Source organism: Tinamus guttatus, unplaced genomic scaffold (genome assembly GCF_059628265.1).
Source record: "Tinamus guttatus ecotype Peru unplaced genomic scaffold, ASM5962826v1 Tinamus_guttatus_pri_ptg000287l, whole genome shotgun sequence".
Taxonomy (NCBI): domain Eukaryota; kingdom Metazoa; phylum Chordata; class Aves; order Tinamiformes; family Tinamidae; genus Tinamus; species Tinamus guttatus.
The window spans coordinates 7,267,362-7,280,606 of NW_028288821.1; the positions used below are offsets into that span (position 1 = coordinate 7,267,362).

The window sequence follows — 13,245 nt, forward strand, 5'->3', positions numbered from 1 at the left end:
ATGCAATGCAACACATGGTATAGACAAAACAAGTATTTTTTTAATTGGCGGAGCACCAGTTTGTTTGTCGATTGCCTTTGGCACGTTGTTTCCCCCCAGTGCTCAGGTGAAGGGCACAACATGCCCAGGTCGGTGTGTGCCAGTGGCAGGGCACGGAGTGAAGGGGGAAGCAGACAGCAGGTCTACCCCGGAGCTCGGCGTAAGCGCAGCGGGGACGGCGCCGCTTCCCGCCGCGTCACCGGGGCCGCTTGCACGGAGCGTTAGGGCAGCGTTGCTGCGGCTCGTGGGCGTTGGGCGCGTTTCCCGGCCCCTCTCCCCGCGCGCGAGCGGCCGTTGCCCGGGGCCGTCCCCGCCGCGCCCCCTCGGCGCTCGCCTCACGGCTGCGGCGCGAGGCGGCTCGAGGCGCGGCGGGCGGCCAGGCGCATGCGCACATCTCCCGGGCATGCTCATTAGCGGCGAGGGCGCCGAAACGGGGGGAAAAAAGAAAAAGGAGGAAAAAAAAAAAAAAGCAAAAACCACCCTGCGAGCGGGCGGGCGGGCGCGCGAGCGAGCGGCGCCTCCGCCGCCACAGCCGCTGGAGAGGCGGCGCCGGGCGCCTCGCTCGCTCGCAGCCTGACGCGGCGCCGCCAGCCGCTCGGCTCGGGTCGAGCCGCCGCCGCGGAGCAGCCGCGCGGAGGGCGCGGGCGGAGGCGCGGGGCCGCGTCGCGGCGGCGATGTGGATTTACCTGCGGCCGCGCCGCAGCCGCCCGGCGGGACGCGGGCGCCGCGCCTAGAGGCGATGGGCGAAGCCGGCGGCGGGGCTGAGCCGCGGCGCCGCTGAAACTTCCTCGCGCGCGGTAAGTTTTGCTAGGGCGGCGGGAGCGGCGCCGGGGGCGCCCGAACTTCGCCTCCCGCCGCGGAGCGGGCGCGGGGCGGTCGGTGCCGCGGGCGCGGGATGTGCGGAGCCGCCGCGCGCTCCCTCGGCGCTGCCCGGCGGCGGGGCGCGCTCCGCGGGGCTGCGCACGGGCGGCGGCCGCGCTGTCCCCGGCTGCTTCGGGGTCTCGGGGCGGCAGCGCGGGGCTGGGCGCGGCGGTGCCCGCGCGCTCCGCTGTGCGGGAAGCGCCTTCCTCGGCGCGGGGCCGCGGCGCTGCGGAACCTCCGCGCGCCCGCTGGCAACCAAACGTCTGCAGTTGCCCGCGCGGAGCGCAGGAGCAGCTCCGCGCCGTCCCTCCCGCAGGTGCGCGGCGCCCGCGACGCTCCCGCTCCTGCAGCAGAAACCCGCCCTGCGCGGGGCCCGCGCGGCCGAGCGCAGCCGCCGCGGCGACGTGCGCGGAGCGGCCGCCTCCAGCGCGAGCGCTCCGTGCCCGCGGGCCCCGCGACGGCGGCGCGGCGAGCGCGCGGGGCCGCCTCCGTCCCTGCGTCCCTCCATCCCTTCTTCCCTCCGTCCCTCCATCCCTCCGCTGTCGCGTCGCGCCGGAGCCTCTTCTAGCGCTCTGGGCTAATTTCAAATCGCTTCTTCTTCTTAAAAAAAAAAAAAAAGTACAGCATTAACAGAATACTGGTCACTGTCTCCCCCCTTCCAATATGCGACATATATCAATAACGTAAAATCGTAAGGAGGTGTTAATGTATTTAAAATCCTACTGCATGTTTGGGGAGTCTGGCTTGTTGCAAGGAGTCTCAAATCCTTGAGCAGTTCGTGGATCTAGGAATCTCGGAGGGTGCCGTGTTATCCAGGGGGTGTTAATCCCTCTTTCGGGTCAGGTAATGATTAGAAGTTTTATGAATAGTGTGTTCCCGGGGGGCTTTGTTTTGCATTCACAGAAAACCTCATTTCAAATACTTAATTAAAAAAATATTTTAGAGAGGAACGTGTATTCTATTTTTTTAAGTCCTAGAACATGCAAATGATGTGTATAAAGTACAAATATATATACATATATTTAGCTTATTAAAAAACAGCTCCTAAGAAGGAAGATGAGGATGCAATTTACCAGGTTTAAAAGCATAAGTGGTGAGCTATAGAAATATATGGATATGGGCTGTTGATGGCTTATCTATATATAAGGCTACTGGAATGTGGTTAAAGTTCCATAAAACCAGTGTCATGTAAGAAAAGGTGCTGTAAAGGACATCCATTATTACTTATGTGATATGATGCCATAATTTTAAATTATAGTCTTTAAAACAAGTGACGTGGCATATTTACCCACACCTGCCCATACTCACATGTATACAGAAACATGCAAACATGTCTTTTATTCTGCTGTAATGGTTTAAAAATAGGTAGATGTATCCTTTCTTTTCCTCATCAAGATTGGCAGTTTTAAGGATTGGCATTGATGTTAATTGGAGCAGGCTGGAGATTATCTCAATGTGATTCATGAGGTCTAAATGGTGTGATTTTAATTTTTAAATGATCCTAACCTGAAAAGACTCTTTGAAAAATGTAAATGGAATAATGCTACTTAATTTATCACTTCTTCAGGGTTTTGGTTATGAAAAAACAATCTCCTTCATTCTTTTAGGAATAATTTTTGTTCCCATTTTACAGACAGGGAGAACAGCTGCCCTTTTTCTGCATCAGTCAAAGTGACTGGCAGAACCTCACAAGGGCTGTCATGGGACCAGAGCTTAAAATGTTCTAGAGGCTGAATAATAAAGGGATGGTGGAGCTATATCCAAAATTCAGGAGTCGTTGGTTCCTTACCTGCTGCTGCTTACCTGCTCACCTGGTTCTGTTGTCCATCGATTGCATTTCACGGCCCAGCAAAACTGAGTTACCTTCACTACTGCATAACTGACAAGAAGCCAATGATTTCAGCAGCGCTGGCTACATCTTGCTAATACGTTGCCTAATACTTGGGTGTTCCTGTGTAGTAAGTGCTTTGGAAGGGTCCTTGAGGCCAGGTAAAGCTGAAAATACACAGGGGTCTTGGTGCTCTGCTGCCTCACTTAGGCAGAGACCCAGGCATCCTAAGAGCAGGATCTGCTGCAACTATCCCTAACGGCCTGCGGAAGGACGTACTCATGTATTGGTGTTTTTCTTGTATATAGCTAGAATTTCTACCAGACCCTATCTTTCCCAAAAATTGCTTTCAGTAAACTATCGGTGCTACTCAACAACTCAAGTCCATAGAAACCTGTCAAATACTTAGTGGACTAGTTGCTGAGAAAACAAGACTAGTTTTTCTGGTGCTATATTTTATTGTTTTTCAGAGCATAAATACTTTGCTTCAAGGATACCTAATCTGTTTCTTTGTCTATTTTCAGCATATTTACTATGTTGTTGAAAATGAGTGTTTTCATTTCTATTGCAGTGAACTATTTTTATTTGACTTTCCCTAAGAATAATCACACGTAGTTTAATGTTTATCACTTTGGAATTACTCTTTGAATTTATTGTTGTATTGTTCTCCACTTTCTAGGACAGAATTTTGGAAAATAAATGGTGTAGTACTGGGGGAGAAGATCGCTCCTACTAAATAGGTTGTGTATCTAGTTTTCAACTATATTGAAATTAAAATGACTGGGTAGAATTTGGCTTCGTGCTGGCCGGTCGCTTTGGAAACTCTTCCTGAGGGTGGTCGCTGCCAGTGGCCCTGGTGAGTAGCTCCTGGCTCCTCCAGTCCAGAGCCGCTGCTCTGTAGATGCTGCTGCTTACTCCAAATGATAGATGTATTTTGCTGCTTTGCTTGTAGGCTGCTGGGGTATTTACTGTTGTAGCTGTTTTGTTTCCCTGAGTGCAGGCAGATGTTTGCTGAGGGCTAGGAAAATCCCACGTGCCCATAAAAAAAAAAAAAAGGCAGCAGACATCTGAGTTTTCAAGGTGTGAAGGTCTACTTTGGTACCTGTATTTCCGCTTTGGGGCAGGGAGAGGGTGTTTGTGTGTCTTACCTGAATTTCTGTTTCTCTTTGTATGAATTTAAATAATTGGCAACGTTTTAATATGTTTTTCAGGTTTAAAAATTAACATTTCAATAACAAAAATATGATTTTTTTTTAAAGCATTGTAAACAAATTGTCCCTTCACTAACCTGGTTTTAAGACTGTAGCTAGATGAGCAGTTTTACAACACTACTTTGAATACCATTTGCATGCAGTCACTTTCACATCATTTTCCACTCTAAGCGGTAATTAGTTTATGCACAAATGAGTTCCTAGACTGCTAGACGAGGTTAGTCTGGAATGCATAGGAGTCTCCACTTTGTCAGGGAACTCCTAAAGACACAATTGCCTCATCAGAAGTCTCTTGGGACTTAAGTTGTCCTTAGGTGAATATTGACTGCAGTGTGTTTGATTAGCCTGATCTACCAAAGACTTGTGGGTTGGCTCCTATCAACCAACAGAAGTTTCTTGGAACAGAACACTTTAAGGGTGAAGGTTCTTCAGTGTCCCGCATGGGCATGTGGGCATTGGCTTGTGTCAGGTATATCAACAACTTGAGCGCTCCTTTTGAGGATATTGCACCTGATATTTTAACCTTTCTTCAGATAAATTAGGGTGTCAGTTATTGTAACCTTTTATTGTAACCTCGACCTTTTGTCTCCCTACTAGAAGAACTCCAGATCTTGCCAAGTTCCCCTCGGGTTTCTGTTGTAATTAGTGGGGAACTATTGTGCTTGGCAGAATTGGAGCCAGGGAGAGAGGTGACCGTCCTTTGCCATGTTTCTGCCTACGGGAGCTCGGTTTCTATGGAAACTGTTTCCAAAAGGTGGTAGCAGCCAGGAGCAGAGCGGGGAGTCCCATGGGGCTTCCATGGGGTTGGCTGGAGGAGCAAGACTTGAGCGCGCTGACTTCGCGCCTCTGAGGCCCAGCTCTCTTTCTCTCTCTTTGTGCACTAAGGTTGTAAGGACTTCTTAGAAGCAATTTCTCATGTTATTTTTCTGATTTAGCTGTGTAGTGCCTTTTGCTTTGAAGTTTAGTGTCTTACACAAGACATTAGCCAACTACGGGACCAGGGAGAGATCACTGGGAAGGAAAGAAACCCAGAGGTCTCACTCAGTCTAGGCTTCCTGTTGGTTCGTACACAAGCTTTCCTGCTTATTCCTGTAGCCATCTCCAACAGGAATATTTGTTACTTCTCAAATACAAGTTTCCTCTCTCAAATTGCATCCTCCTTGCTTGCCTGCCACCAGCCCCAGAGCTTCCCACCTGCTGCAGCCCACTGTGCTTTTCCAGAGATAGGTCCTTCCAGCGCCTCTTTATCTTTCATCAGGTGCCTCTGGCTCCTTTGCCTACCAAACGTGCCAGACAATCTTTCCTGTTCCTTTTTGGACTCTAGTTATTCCCCTTTCTTCACTTCAAGCTGTTATCCCTTCCTGCTTTGGACATTTGTTTTCCTCTTAAGTTTCAGCAAAATTCAGATATCTTGTCTTTCAGAACCACTTTCATAGCCCTAGATCTCCCTCAACCACCCTGTGCTTCTTGTATACCATATCAACTAAATATCCTCCACCTGTGCACCTCCATTATAGATGTACCTATGACCTTACTCTAATTTCTTTTCATTTTCCTCAGTTTTTTCCCCAGCCCTTCTCTCAGAGCTCCCAATTCATCTGAAATGTCAGTAGCTCTTTTGCAGAGCTCTGTCTCATCTTGTTGAGCCCTGCTGTTCTTTCTGGAAGTCCAGCAAATTGAAATCCACGCAGCTCTGCTTTTGGCTATTTTCTTCACAACTTTGATCTTGCCTCTTGTAGTCTGTCCCAAAGGTAGTCTTTCCCCACTGTCTCTCTTTGTGTTTTTCTCCAGATCTGAATATGAGAAGGAAATACCACCCTTATTGAAAATGCCACACGCTAGGTTTGTGTTGGATTGAGAAGATTTTTTTCTTGCTTTAGTTTTTTTTTTTCTTTGACATCTTTTTTGTGGGGTCATTCTGCTGCTGCTGCAAGAAACGAATCCCGCCTCTATAAAATACAGATCTCTCTTTCTTGATGTAGAGCCCGTGCAAAGCTTCCAACAAGTAAAAAAGCATTCCAGTACATACCTTGGTACAAACTGTAATAACAATAATGTATTGCTGCCTAATTGCTCTTAAGTGCCATTGACCTGTCTGTAGGCATAGTGCCTGGCAGAGTGTCCTGATGCTCCTTCTTCCCCTTTTGATATAGTTAGACAATTAATTTCAAAAGGAAAAGCACATAGCCAGAATTCTTCACTTGGATCTTTCCTAGCCTAGCACAAGGTTGAATTCTGCAACACATAAACTAGCTGTATTTGCCAGCAGCCATGACCCTTTTCCTTGTACAAAATTGCATTTTGGTCATTAGTGAAGTTTTTAGGTTCATTTATGGGAACCCTAGGATACAGCATATGTGCAAAATTTATTGTATATATTAATCTAGAAGATGCCTCTTCTGTTTTTCCAACTAATTCCGTGTGTCCTAAAGTCATGTTCGTTATCTGTGTCGTGCATTTTCATACATGTTTGTTAAAACACAGCTAGACTCTGTTGCAACGTGGTTACAGTATTAAAAACTTTTCAGTTTATAATTCCATTAGCTTTACTTTGGATTCTCATAAATGCCATCTCAATAAATTAGAGTCATTGTGGACTAAATGGACTTAGAGTTTGAGAGTAGATCTGAGTAGTGAGCAACTACGCGAGTTACTAGAAAATCAGGAGATGCAGCATGTAAAGATGAGTGTTTAAAATTTTACTTTTATGGCTGTTGATTAAACCTTCCAATACTGTTTTGAGAATTAATGTTTTGGTGGTGCTTATTAAATAAAACATTCATAGAGAGGAAATAGGCCTAGCTCACATGTATGTAAACAGGCATATTTCCATTGAAGATCTGTTTAGTTTAGGATTTGGGCCTGTCCTACTCATCTATCTAAAGATTTGAGCAGAGAGAGGGAGGGAGGGAATAAAATGTCTGTGATCTAGACTTGTGTGAATGTAGATTGATGGGCATCGTTTCTGTATCGTGGTCTGCTCTTTTATTGTGCAGCTATAACACACCTTGTTTAAAGTTACATTGTCTTTCTTTGGAATGACTGCAGTGGCTACTGAGATGAAGAGGCTTTAAGCCTGTAAAGCACAATAACATTACTTATGGTCAGTAGTTTTACCAATCACCATAAAATATATCTATTGTTTTAATTTCAACAGGCTAAGTTGTTGGTTGATAAATAGTCAATAGTAAGAAGAAATTGCCTTTTAATGTTGCCCATATTCAGTTTGTAATATTTTTGTAGCTGATTACGAGTTACAAAATTGAATTTTGGAGTCACAGAGCATGTGAGCTGTCTTGAACTGCTCTGAGCAATTCATACTGAGCTTTCTAGAGTGCCAGCCACAGGCCATGAGATATTGTTTTATATGTTGATGTTACCATTCCCAAATGCAAATCTGTAAAGTATGTGAGAAATTACCATAAATTACTGTACTGCTATTTTGAGACTTCATTTAGATAATATATCAACAAGGTCACTGCTATTAACAATTGATTTATGTTTTTTTTTTTTTTTGGCAATTTGTTTATTTATTTTATCCTAAGGATAGAAACTATAGGATGCTTTGGAGTTTTTTGTTGTTTTTATGAGTGAAAAATGGTGGAAATCCACATAGGCTTATCTTACACACTCAACATTGGATCATGAAAACCCTTCAGGCCGTATGATGAAACGAGGGAAAGGTGCTCTGGTTTCTGCACATTTTTTTCCCTTATGCGTTTTTACTTATGCCTTTTCTATGCAATACCTATTTGGTTTGTCTTTGAAGACTTGCGATATGGAGAGATGCATCTAGCATCCTATGTCCAATACTGTCTTTTTGTCTTAGAATTGGGAGTAGAACTAAAACCAGAAGTGTCTTGAAATGTATTTTGTGAGTAAATTAAGGGAAAAAAGAATAGACAGCCATGAAATTTGATGCTATAAAATGAAAAAATAGAAAAATATCTGAGACTTTAGTTATTTTTAAGCTGTTTCTAAAAAAATGTTTTTTTTCATGTGAATAAGAATGAAACAAGATTCGAAATTCTGACACAATTCGCAAGTAGTTCTTTATAGATATTGAACTGCATAATTTGCTGGTGAAACTATTCAGCTTACATATTGCCCAGTTCAAAGACTTTCAGGCCTACCTATTCCACAGTAGAATACAGTTTTGAAATAGACACATTTTATTCCTTAGTGTAAAATGTACTTACTGTCTTTAGATGTGATAACTGTTTATGAACATACAATTAATGTGTGACTCTATTGCAACTGTAGCAAGCTGTGGGTAGTAAATCAGCATCACAACAACTACTTTGAATAAATCTTTGTAAGCTTCTTGTGGCCTAAATACTGGAAGTCAATTACAGAAAACTTGTTAAGTGGATAAAATAAAATCTAAACTTTAAAAAAAAAAAGTTGTTATTGCTGTGAAATTGTTGGTTGTCATAGTCTGATAAAATGCCGAGATGTCTGTACGTGCTGCTCTTTATCATTGGCTGTGGAATGGAATCATTGAAAAGGAGTTTTGTTTTAGGGGGGTTATTTTTGTTTGCTTTTTTCATTTGAAATATTATCTCCTTGAAATATTAGACAAGTTGTGAAAGCAGACTTTGTTTTCCTTAGATGAAACAGACTTTAATAGAGTTTTGTTTTCTTTTTAAAGGTTCAGTCCTAATACCACCTGTTTTGGGTTGCAGGAATTTCTGCCTTTGAAATTAGTGAAAGCAGGATAAAGTCAGAGTTTAAGATTGGTGCAAGCCATTTTATGTATGCTATATTTATTTTTTACTTGCTAAATGCATACTGCTAAATACTGCTCTAAGAACACAAAGGTTGAGAAACGGAGGAAAAGGAGATTTGTGCCTCTTTTCTAAGGAGGGAATTTTTCTTGTTATAGCTTGCACATGTAAAACCAAGAAGATGTTACCAATAGATGTCACGAGGTGAAAGCAGTCAGGTGGATTTAGGCTATTGCTTTTGCATTTGATATTTGGTTACAGTCTTCTATTAACAAAACAAAGAAATAGACTGGCAAATTAAAATGTTCCCTGTGACTGGCAAATCATATTGAGGCTAACACTTGGGAGGGCCTTGGCTAAGGAAAACATGGTGCATCTTGCAAACTTTCTGAGTTTTTGTTATGTAAGGTTGCTTAGAATCCAAGGTGGACAAGTAGGAAAGGGATGGTGTCATTCTCTTAAATAGATTGATTTGCTCTTATGCTATGTTGATATGGGAAAAGATTTAGCAGGTTGCCCAGTCTGTCATTACCTGTGTTTCATTTAAGTTGAATATGATGCTCGGTCACAATTAATTAATAAAACTGGGATCTCTGTACAGAGCAAAAAAGGCTGGTTTCTATTTTCAGGGCTCGGTGGTGTGTGAACCAGGTGCCCCTCCAGGGCTCTGCAGTGACCGCTTGAGGGACCAGGTGCCAGTTTCTGATAGTCGTGCCCAGAGCAGCCCTATCTTGAGGGCAACCTCACCATTTTTAAGTGATTTTGATCCAACTTAAGTTTCCATCTAAAGTATTTTGTTAATCTGTTTTAGATTCTTAAAAATATTGAAATGATTGAAATTTGGATACATCTAATCAAGAACATAAGGCTGTCTGAATTATTTACACATAATCTCTGTGTATAAATTATGGCTGCAGTTTATAACACACTAATATCACTAGTATTTATACTTGCCGAAGGAAGTAATTTAGATGCTTCTCTTCTTTTTCAAATAGCCTGTTGGTGCTACCTTTTTAGTTAATTCACTACATTACATGCCATTGGTTGTGCCTTAATGTACCTTTAGTAGATTTAAAAACCTGTTTAAGCAACAAAAAAGCACCAGAAATGTAATGCTAGTGGAAATTGAAATATTAGTATTGTGGATGCAAGGTTAATTAAATGTCAGCAAAAAATACCATGCAAAGGATGAAAATGTTTATTCCTTTATCGTAACTTCCAAGTTGAGTGCAATTTGAAGCTATTTTAAAAGCTGAAGTAAGTTCTAAAATATTGGGGAAAATGCATTCTAAAAAGCACAGCTTATAACTCAACTATTAGTTTTATGCTCAAACAGGAAAATGTAGAACACTCTCCTGAATCGTAATCAAGCAAGTCATATAAATTAATCTTCATAAAAAGTCCTTAGGGAAAAAAAGACAGACAACCATGTGAAAAACATTCTGTTATGCAAGGAGACAAGATATTTGTCGTCTTCCCATTGCAGAATGCTGCCTACTTAATAGCATGGAGCAAATTTTGGTGGTGCTTTTCCTTGTTTGCTCGAGCCCCAGAAGTTTGATTTCACCTGCCCCTTTGCTCAGAGTGAAGCGTTAGCTGAGTGTCGTTGTCACCGTGTGTCAGGAGGTTACTGGCGTTCTCAAAGTTTCTCTGTTAAAGCTCCAGTTAGTCTGAAGAGCGGAAAACTATTTGGTGTTGCCAGAAAGTTTGTTCATGGCACTAAAGCCATCTCTGTTTTGTGTCTCTGTCTTGAAAGTTGTGAATTGAGCTGAATTTATTTCTTTTTCTGCATGAGCAGAAGCAAAATCAGAAGTGAAGGTCATGGTTAGATTCGCCAGCTGGTCCTGAGGATGGGAGTTATGTTGGAAAGTAGGTATGTAGAGGACTCGTTTTCCATTCGGAATACAAAACTTGTTTGTATCTTGCCTTCTTGAGGTCTCTCGGCTGCCTATTGCATGGATCAGCTCCTGGAAACTCCCAGCATTTCATAGAATCACAGAATCCTTAAGGTTGGAAGGGACCTCTAGAGATCATCTAGTCCAACCCCCCTGCACACGCAGGGTCACCTAGAGCACATGGCACAGGACTGCATCCAAGTGGGTTTGGAAGATCTCCAGAGAAGGAGACTCCACAACCTCTCTGGGCAGCCTGTTCCAGTGCTCTGGCACCCTCACTGTTAAGAAATTTTTCCTTAAGTTCCTGTGGAACTTTTGATGCTTCAGTTTGTGGCCATTCCCTCTAGTCGCTGGCCACTGACCCCATCCTCTACGCTCCTTCCCTTGAGATACTTATAGACACTGCTCAGGTCCCCTCTCAGCCTTCTCTTCTCCAGCTCCCTCAGCCTCTCCTCATAGGGCAGATGTTCCAGGCCCCTGATCATCCTTGTAGCCCTGCGCTGGACTCTCTCCAGCAGCTCCACATCCCTCTTGTACTGTGGAGCCCAGAACTGGACACAGTTCTCCAGATGTGGCCTCACAAGGGCAGGATCACCTCCCTCGACCTGCTGGAGACGCTCTTCTTAACGCACCCCAGGATCCCATTGGCCTTCTTGGCCACGAGGGCACACTGCTGCCTCATGGTCACCTTGTCGTCCATGATGACACCCAGGTCCCTCTCTGCAGAGCTGCTCTCCAGAAGGTCGGTCCCCAGCCTGTACTGGTGTCTGGGGTTATTCCTCCCCAGGTGCAGGACCTTGCACTTGGCCTTGTTGAATTGCATGAGGTTTTTCACCGCCCAGTTGTCCAGTCTGTCCAGGTCCCTCTGGATGGCAGCACAGCCCTCTGGGGTATCGGCTACTCCTCCCAGTTTTGTGTCATCAGCAAACTTGCTGAGGGAGCACTCTGTGCCTTCATCCAGGTCATTGATGAATAAATTGAACAGGACTGGACCAAGGACTGACCCCTGGGGGACCCCACTAGCTACAGGCCTCCAACTAGACTCTGCACCGCTGATCACCACTCTCTGGGCCCTGCCATCCAGCCATTTCCTAATCCATCTCACTGTCCACTCATCTAACCCACTCTGCCGGAGCTTGCCTAGGGAGGGACATTGCTTGCTGTGGGGGACATTCATCAGCCAGGTAAACCTTGGCATTCTTAACCAAATAGCTGGGTACCTAGAAACGCTGACACGTGGAAAACGGTACTGCTGGCCTGCTTGACATATGCATGTTTGCTGTTATGCTAAACTTAGGGCATGTGCTCAGATCGATGAAAATCATCAAAGTCCAAAACACTTGAAAAAATGTTTTATTTTATATAGTACAGTTCTCAGAAGATGAGCACTAGAAAGTAGATCTCTGTTTGCTGATTTCAAATTTGGCTGAAGTTTGCAGTGACCTGAACTTTTTACACCCTTATGATTCTATCGCCATTTATTATTACTTATTGCTACAGTGCCATAAATCATCAAGCCAATAAAAATGTGGTCTTTGAAGTATTAGTCATTCCGGCCCTATTCATAATGAGTAACCACTGACATTTCAGTAAACATCGTCATGCTAGGTGCTAAATGCACTGTCTTTATTGTTCTCAGATGGAGACAAGTTCTCTTTTCACTTTTAAAAGAAATTACTCAAGGTCAAATAGAAAAATGATACAAGAGAAATGTGTATTGTCCACTCCTCTTGCACGTGCACTTTTCTCTGTGGATAAATAGAGGACATTAAATCTCTCTACTACAGACCCGTTCTTTGACAGAAAAAAAATCATGAGCATTGCAGGTTTTCATGCCATCATAACAATTTCATCATCTGCATGCAAGATGGATACAGGATGAACTACTATGTTGGGATAATGACCGAGCGTACAGCGGTAGCAGCCACCGGAGGTGCCCTGCATCTCTATTATAGTTCAAATTTTTGAACCTTATCAATTCAGATCATACAGCGATCATTTCTGCAGCCAGTTCTGCATAAGTAATGGAGCATTAATATGTAGCAGTGACAAAGTGACAATATTATGAAGTATAAACAGTGCTAGTACAATATGAAGGTGGACTTCACATCAGAACATGAGGATCAGCAGTGAATCAAATCATGAATCTTCATTTCTTAGTAATATTTTTCCCTTATTGATTGGAAATGCAGTATAAATAAAAGTCACAGATTTTAGGTTAGCAAATCTTTTTCTTTGCTCATCTTGCTGATCAATGACCCAATTTAGAAATAATAAAATATATCTCTGACATCTGTTTAGAATAGATTGCTTAAAGAGTGTGTGTTCAGCTTTTTTTGTTTTGCTTTGCCTTTTTAAACAGTAGGGATTACCGCACACCTAAGGGATAAGTGTAGAGCTGTAGATAAAACCACAAACGTAATGTAAATGCATCAAAACATTCTGCAAGCCTAAGCACCATATCCGTTAAAAATACTGCATTAAAAATATTTGTGAGAATAAGCCAGATTCAATCAAGCTATTGAGGACCTAATCCTTTGCACAGAAAGGCACATTTTGAGTACCATTAGGGATTGTCTTTCCAGATAAACTGAACATTGAATTGTCTTAGTTTATATTATTACTATTATTGTATATCTGTTCGTGTTATACGTGAAAACGAAGACTGTCCCTGTCTGGACAGG

General features: G+C 43.6%; 1 protein-coding gene across 1 annotated transcript in view; it reads left to right on the forward strand.

Annotated features, from left to right (window-relative positions):
- The first annotated feature begins 739 nt into the window (after positions 1-739).
- Positions 740-13,245, forward strand: part of TENM1 (teneurin transmembrane protein 1) — a 282,452-nt gene continuing 269,946 nt past the window's right edge. Inside the window, exon 1 of the mRNA XM_088527561.1 lies at positions 740-836. The gene's annotated coding sequence lies outside the window, so the exon portion shown is untranslated. The remainder of the gene's footprint in view (positions 837-13,245) is intronic.